Raw genomic sequence first — 8,408 nt, forward strand, 5'->3', positions numbered from 1 at the left:
AATGCTTCAGAGTATAAATAACTGCCTATGGAAAATAATTTTTGAAATGAGATGTCATATGTCGAAATTATTCAGGAACCCAGTTCATGTTTAATGCAAAAATACTAAAGTTTGCCTTGTGCTTATACTGTTTTAACATACAACTATTAACTTAAGAAATCTACAACTATGGAATTAATGTTGTCATGTGTTCACCTTGCCTCAAAAACACTTCTGTTTTAAAACTTTAACTGCAGTTAAACATATTTCAATTCAAAGTGATCATTCCCGACAGCATCATCCAATGAACCAAGTTAGCAAACACATACGAGTGTGGTGCACTCGTAACTGACATGCTTTTACAACCAAGCTAGAAGGTAGCACGGAGCTCAGAGTTAACATGAATGCTGTATTTCTTACTTCAGTTTCTCACAACAGAAAACAAAGCCCTTTGCATAGAGAATCAAAACCGTGGCCCGCCTCAAAGCATGCTGTTGACTTTAAAATGTTGATCCTCAGGACTATGGTCGGCACTCTTTGTTTTGCCTGTTTTGCAAAGCAATACGGACAGCACTCTTCTTGCACCATCGTGTTAGAGAAAGGTAAGGCCTGGTGAGCTTAGAATATGTAGCTGCTCACGTGGTACAAAGACCCACTTCCTCTTTCTCTCTGGTACCCAAAGAAGGTTATGAGACTGTGATGTTTTTGTATTTTGTAAATATGCATCCTAACAGGTAAATTTTCTATACTATAAAGATGGGTGTTCTTTCTGTAGGCTGATAGTTTTTCTATGGCATTATTCACAAAAGACAGTTGAACTGTTTGTCTTAGGACAAGTGATTTTTTCAGAGCACTGTGTACTCTGTATTTTACTTATGTTCAAACAATCCATTTTTATAATGTACATTTTTTTCCAGGAAAGCAAAAATGATGGTTATCTAATGTTAAACCATAAAAGTATAAAAAATATAGCTCTATATATGCACATCTACATGCATATTTATGCACACATCAATTTGCATATATTCACAACCGTATATAAATTTGCATAGTTCTTACTATATATTGATATCTATAGGATATATATGTACATATATATATTTAAGATTACATGGTTATTGTTCTACACACAGGCAATGTCCCCTTAATTGGTTTTCTTTTAATGATCAGATTTCAAAGAGCAATTGAGTATTTTTCTTTTGTCTGTAATGGAAAATAACAGCTTTTCTTTTTTCTTTTTTTTTAGTTACATCAAAAACAGTGTCTCTCACAGATCTATGATGAAAGGACTGCCAGGCTAGAAAATGTAAATAAAAGTGGAAAATAAATACATTTAAGAAAAAAAATCTATTGCCAAGATCTTTTAAATACGCTGACATTATCTATACAAACAAATAATCGATATGGTAATTTAAATAATTTTATTCACTGTATTTTGTTCGTTTAAAATATTATTAGGATTTTTCCTTTTCTTTCTTTTTCTTTTTTTCTTTTTCTTTTCTAGAGAAAAACTTTTTTGCTGCTTGAACTCTCAATGTAGTCAAGTCTGTCCTTCAACTCCTGATGGTCTTGCCTCCATTTCCTGGGTGGCTGGATTTAAGAATTGTGTTACTATAGCTGTATCTTTATTAATTTTCATAAGTCAGTCTCTAAATCTGTCTTTTAGCCTGAATGTAAATTGAATTATTACAGTTAAACTAATAACATATTCTATCATAGTCTTAAAACTGTCTCATAATTTAGTTTTATAATGATTCAATGTAGTTTATTTTTTCATGTATTAGTATAAAATGTTGAAATAGTTTCTCACTGAAATATGAGCTGTGGAAATCTTTGCTTTAATATTCAATGAATGCCATTGATTGCACCATGGAACAGGTGTCTTTTCAGGAAAACTCATGAGTTTTTGGGGGCAATTCTCATGGTTTAAGAAATTGAATAAAGCTTCAGGTAAGATAGCTTAAAGCTCTGGGATCAAGTCCAATTGATCATCGTGGAGGATCTTTCTAACATGTTCTTGGATTCATTTTGCAAAAACTTTATTGAGAATTTTTCCATATATGTTAATAAGAAAAACTGTTTTTTAATTCTTTTTCTCTGATAGGTGTTTATGTGGTTTGGGTATCAGGGTAACTGTGGGCTCTCAATATTACTTCAGTTTCTATTTTTTGGGATGATTAGAGGAGCATTGGCGTTAATTTTTCTTTCAAAGTCTGATAGAATTCTGTAGTAAAACAATCTGTCCTGGGCCACCGCCTTCTTCTTCTTCTTCTTCTTCTTCTTCTTCTTCTTCTTCTTCTTCTTCTTCTTCTTCTTCTTCTTCTTCTTCTTCTTCTTCTTCTTCTTCTTCTTCCTCTTCCTCTTCCTCTTCCTCTTCCTCTTTTTCCTCTTCCTCTTTTTTTGAAAACTTTTAATTACTGCCTTTATTCCATTAGTGGCTATAAATCTATTTAAATTGGTTATCTGATCTCATTTTAACTCTGTTAAGTAGCATATATTGAGAAAATTATTCATCTTTTAGATTTTCCAGTTTGATGGAGTACAGGTTTTTAAAGTAGGTACTTATGTTTCCTTGGTGTCTGTAGCTATGTCCTCCTTTTCATCTATAATTTATTTTTCAAATTTGAAAATTCTCTCTGCTTCTTAGTTGACTTTGATAAGAGTTTGGCAATCTTACTGATTTTCTCAACTACATGTTTATTAATTCTTTGTATATTTTTTCCTGTTTGTTTTTGTTTTATTGGGTTCATCTCTGAGTTTGACACTTTTTTGCATTTTATTTCTTTTGTATGTGATTTCTTCTTCTCATTCTAGAGCTTTCAAACATTCTGTTGTTAGTATGAGATCCTTCCATTTTCTTAAATGTAGTCTCTTAGTGATGTGAATTTGTCTCAGAATCTTCTTTATTGTGTCCCATAGGTTTGGGTATTTCTATGTAAACACTTTCTCTAAATATTAGAAAAATTGTTGAATGTGTTTCTTATTTTCTGTCTTGATCTATTTTTTAATTCGTAATGATTTGTCCCATTTCAATGAGTTTATAAGCTTTCTGCTGTTTCTGTTGTTGTTGAAATCCTTGTTTTATCCATGGTGATCTGATAGGATGTAGGGAGTGTTATTTTAATTTTCCTATATCTATTGAGAGCTTCTTTGTGACTGAGTATGTGGTCAATTTTGGAGATAGTTCCATGAGGTATATTCTTTTATGTTTGGGTGAAATGTTCTGCAATTATCTGTTAGTTGCAATTGGTTTGCAATGTCTGCTACTTCCAGCATTTCCTTGTTTAGTTTTTATCTGGATAACCACATGATTGGTGCCTTGCTCAGTCATCATCAGAGAAGCTCCTTCCTACAACCATTAAGAACAAAAACAGAGGACCCAAAACAGACTTTATGCGGAATGAGAGACCTTGGAACACAGAGCCATAAATGCAATCTGTCCATCAAGTCCCATCCCTCAGGGATCAAGGAACCCAGCAGAAGAGGAGACAGAAACAGTTTAAGAACCAGAGGGTATGAATATCAAGAAAACAATGTCCTGTCAATCAATTGATCAAAGCACATGTGAAGGAAATCACAGGGAATGAAGCAGTATGCAGAGCGTCCGCAGATGGTCCTTTGTGTATTCATTATGGCTTTCAGTTTCCCGTTTATGGGACTACTGAGTGTATTAATGAGTGGATCTCTGTTTAATGTGCCTTCTCTTTAGTTCTTTTCCTTCTGTTGGTTTGGTTTGTCTTATTCTGTCTGATGTGTGAGTTTTTGTTTTACCTTATTGTATTTTATTTTACACCAAAGACAGGTTTCAATATTTTGATCCTTTCCCAATGCAAACTTTTGGTATAAAAATATAATAATCTTTTACAAAATATCAGTTAATTATATCTTTTTATGTTTTAAAATTTCTCCTCTATAACATGCACACAAATAAAATTTGATGTTACTTTACTGTATGTAAAATTACCTTTTTATAGTATGTAATTAAGTTATTTAATATTTACTATTGTTTGCTTATTTTCATCTATCCTATTCTAAAATAACATTATAGACATGTAACTTTTTAATTTTGTTCTGATTTTCTTTCCCTCCCTCCCTCCCTCCCTCCCTCCCTCCCTCCCTCCCTCCCTCCCTCCCTCCTCTCTCCCTCCCTCCTCTCTCTCTCTCTCTCTTTCTTTCTTTGAAAGCTATCTTGAACTTACACCATGTATCTGAGGCAGGACTTTTATTTCTAATTTTCCTATCATTATCTTCAGCTGAAAATTACAGGTATGAATCAACATCCCTGGTTCCATGCAGTGCTGGGAATTAAACTCAGGGCCACAAGTGACTGGGCAACTACTCTATTCATTGAGCTCAGCCACTACAAGGTACACACACACACACACACACACACACACACACACACTTAACAGATGTGTCTTTGAAAACTTATAAGATACTTCTAATTTGACACTCAGAAGTAGGATATGTTAATGCCTATTTTCCCTCTTATATATTTCCATATATCGCACATGAAACATTTTATTTCCAATTTCTTAAAAGGTACTCTTTTGCCTTGTGTATCTTTTCTTACTAACCAGGAGCTAATCTTAAAGGCATACAAATTCAAGAATGCATGATTGTTCCTGTGTCCTTGTGTGTATACTGGGCCAGCCATCAGCACAACTGTTTCCTATATATTAAGAGTAGCAGATTCAGGCGAGTGAGCTGGCCACAGTCAGGACAGAGAGGGAACTAGTCCTGTCCCTTACCAGCTACAGCACATAAGAGAATGGGCCCTGCATTTCACCAGGACAGCACACTAAAGGTGACCCTATTGTAGTGGGGAGGCAGGTGAGCCAGGCCTGAGGGCATGAGAGCAGGAGAGCTAACTGTCCCCCATACACACTTTCATGCCTCCTACAGCAATAGGGAGAAAGAGCCCTGTACCTGGCTGTAGTAGTGCTGCCTCTGGTGCTCTGAGAGTGGGGGATCTAAATCTGAGGATCTGAAAGCAGAACTGGCTCCCTCATTGCTGCAAGCTTCATTGAGCTGGTGAGTTAGCATGGGCAGTGCTGGAGAGCTCACCTGGGTATTGAAGATGAGGGAAAGCTCATGGGCTGACCAACACCCAGGCCCAGGTACCAGAGCTATGAGTTAGCCCACACCAATATCCATGGATCTGTGAACTCTTGGAGCAGGTGAAGGAGAGGAACCTACAATACGGAACAGCAGAATCTCTGCAACACAGGGAAACAGAAGGATATCTGAGAGGAGCCCCAGTGAGAGCCCATTATTGATATTGTAGCAGGAACAGAGCCCTGGAACAGGACCAATGTGCAATGAACACTTGCAAATATAGATGAAGGGTCAACTGTGAATCAAAAAACCACACTACAACTTCCACAAGACTCTCTATCTCTCTCTCCCTCCCTACATCCCCCAACATACACACACTCCTCTTCTCATTTTGTTTCATTTCTTTGGTTTGTTTGGTGGTGTTTTTCTTTTAAATTTGATTTTGTTTATGGGCACGGTCGCAAGGACAGAGGGCAGATGCTAGGGTACAGGAGCTAACTGGGATCAGAATGCATGATGTGAAATCCACAAAGAATCAATAAAAAGAAAAAAAAATAGTAGCAAATTAAGCCAGTCTCACCATGCTGACAACTTGCTTTGAGATCTTCCTGAGTAACCATGAGGCCAATACATAACTTTTCTTGGTATTGCTCTCCTCATAGGCAAGTGTAAATAACAATGTTCAATTTGCCCTTTCTTCTCTCCCTTGTTCCTTTAGTCTATCCCTCATCCTATCTCCTGTTTTAGTCTCTTATTCCCCATCCTTTGTCCATCTGGGACAGATAAATCTCCTTTGTACTGAGAACTTGGTCTTGGAATATCCTGGGCCTAGTCTGATGCTTCATTCCTCAGGAACTGTTATGAGCATGAAGTGGAAAATACTTTTTGACAATTATTTTATTCAAATGTTTCCTTTCTCATTCCTATGTATTACCTAATATGTGTTAACACCCTAAATCATTTGTATTTTTTCAAACGTATTCTTAAGTTAGTTGTAAAAACCCCTTTCTCAGAGAGAATGCCTAATTTAAATGGACCATTTAAGAAAAAAAATATGATGTAACAATTTTTGTAAAGTGACACATAACCATTGAAATATAAGAAGGGAATATAAATTTGTTTTAAGTTCTTTCTTATAATATCATCATACCTCAGCATTGGACTTTTATAACTTCAAAGGGCAGGATGAAAATAGACAAACCTATACTAAACCTGAGGTTTTACAGATTTGTGGGTACTTTCATGTAACTAAGGTACACTTAAATTTTTCCATGTCAATCCTATTTGGAAAACGTGAACACCCATATTTTGTTTTGAAGAATATGTAAAAAGCAGGAGAAATACTGCAGTATTCTCGCTCAAACAAAACTTGAAATTAAAACATATTTAAAAGGGTTTAAAATTTTCATGAAAACAAGGAGTTTTCCATCAAAATGCCTTCCTACATGGAGTCCACCTAGTGGTGCTTATCTAGAGGCTACCAGAAACAACTTCCTGTCCCCAAAACAGAGGGTGAAAGGTAAAAGGACATGATAAACCAAGAAGGAACTGAAACCAAGAAAAGGACACTGACGCAGGGGAGTCTCAAATCGCCCTGATGCATATGGGGACTTACTAAGAATACAATTCAGAGGGAGTTTCGGTCGGGGGTGTGAAGGAGCCTGCACACAATTATCTCAGAGAAGTGGTGGTGGGAGGCTTGGGGAAGTTTGTCAAGGGGTTTGAACATCCAGGCAGAGTATGGATTCTGTTCTGGAGACAGTTTGGGAGCAGGGCCTGAGCTAAGCCACAGAGCCCTGGGCAAGTCGTGTGAGCAAATGTGAGGGAGGAAGGCACATACATGCAGAGGCTTTCCTGGTTTGCAGGTTTGCGGGTGACAAGGTGTCTTTTTCTATCTTTCTTTTTCTCTTTTTTTCTTTCTTTCCCTCCTTTCTTTTTTTTTATGGTTTGGTTAGCAGAAACCATATAGCTTTTTGTTTTTGATTTTGCTTTCCTTTAAAGCTTACATAAATCTATACATCTGGCAAACCATGCTACTCGGTGTACAGAATTTTGGACTCCATAGAACTCCCCTTAAAAAAGATTTTCCTTACAGTGAGTAAACTTTCACCAAAGTATTAGTAAGATGAAGTCGAAAGAGGAGAAATTATAACATCCTGAAGGCTTACCTTATTTTTTGTCCAGTCAGGAAAAACAAAAACAAAACAAACAAACAAACAAAAACACCCAGAAACACCTACACTGTCATCACTAAACCTTGCCTACACATTACTGAAGACTTGGAGACGTTGATGGTATCAGAGCTGCATAACTAGAGAAGAAATGAATTAGTGCAGGTTATTTTCTTCTGTAGAACCCCTGTCACTCTGCTCCCCTTAGGAGCTCCACATCATCCTCTGCTAAATGACAATAACTATAAACAAAAATTTAAGGAAACTCAAAGGTAACTCTGTTATCTCCCGGATCTGCCCTCCATGTAGTCATGACTTTTAAGGCTGACAAACAATTACTGAGTTTAATAGACGTTTAGTTTGTACCCTTTCGAAATAACGTCATGGATTCTGAACCCCTAAGCAACTGCAGTTACTATAATCTGTTCATAACAGCTTTTAATATCCATTCAAATTAAAAATGCCATGGAAGGATTTTGAAGCTACAAAATTTCAAACACAATTAAGTTGATTGTCAAATTTTCTACTTGTTTCTTGCCTACCTAGTACAAAACCCCATGAAGAGCATATTTTGTCAAGTAATAATCTACTGAATTTGACTTGTGATCTGAAGTGTTAAAGCAAAGTGGCTTTTTTCCCCCAAGAATAAGTAAGACAAGAAGGTTTTCTGCTGTGCTGTTTCAAAACCCTTTCTCCACAAAGAAACCTTATCCAATCCTGTTTCACCCTTGAAAACTGCCTACACTCTAAGCTCAAAGGACAAATTTAATACTTTGCAACAAAGAGCATCTATCCCTGTCAGGTTGAATAGAGGAATTGTTCAGACACCACTGAGGTAGGAATAACATTATAATGCTGCCATTTACTTGGCAAAGAGAAAGGATATCTCCTGTTGCAGCCCCCTCAATGGCCTGCTTCTTTAGGTTAAATTTTTTGACCCCTGATATATCCCCAGACACCTATGTTACTCCACTATTTGGGTCTTTTACCTCTTGTGAAGTAAACACTGAGAAAATCTAAGTAAACAGTTTGTTTTAGTTGAAGATAGAGAGACTCCATTTAATTGAGGTTTGATGATAGATGTGCTCCAAATGGTGACAACAACTTTGACATGGTAAAATAATATTGTCTTATGGCATGTGTAACGCTACATAAAGCATCTTAAGTTCGCACTTTCTGAGTTTACAACATTTAAGTGAG

The 8,408-nt window shown here is 36.4% G+C and overlaps 1 long non-coding RNA gene across 1 annotated transcript; it reads left to right on the forward strand.

Annotated features, from left to right (window-relative positions):
- Positions 1-485: 485 nt before the first annotated feature.
- LOC130882220 (uncharacterized) lies at positions 486-3,389 on the forward strand. The gene is made up of 3 exons (XR_009057819.1): positions 486-581; positions 1,226-1,385; positions 3,268-3,389. It is a non-coding gene; the product is annotated as an uncharacterized LOC130882220 (long non-coding RNA).
- The last annotated feature ends 5,019 nt before the right edge of the window (positions 3,390-8,408 follow it).

Source organism: Chionomys nivalis, chromosome 10 (genome assembly GCF_950005125.1).
Source record: "Chionomys nivalis chromosome 10, mChiNiv1.1, whole genome shotgun sequence".
Classification (NCBI taxonomy): domain Eukaryota; kingdom Metazoa; phylum Chordata; class Mammalia; order Rodentia; family Cricetidae; genus Chionomys; species Chionomys nivalis.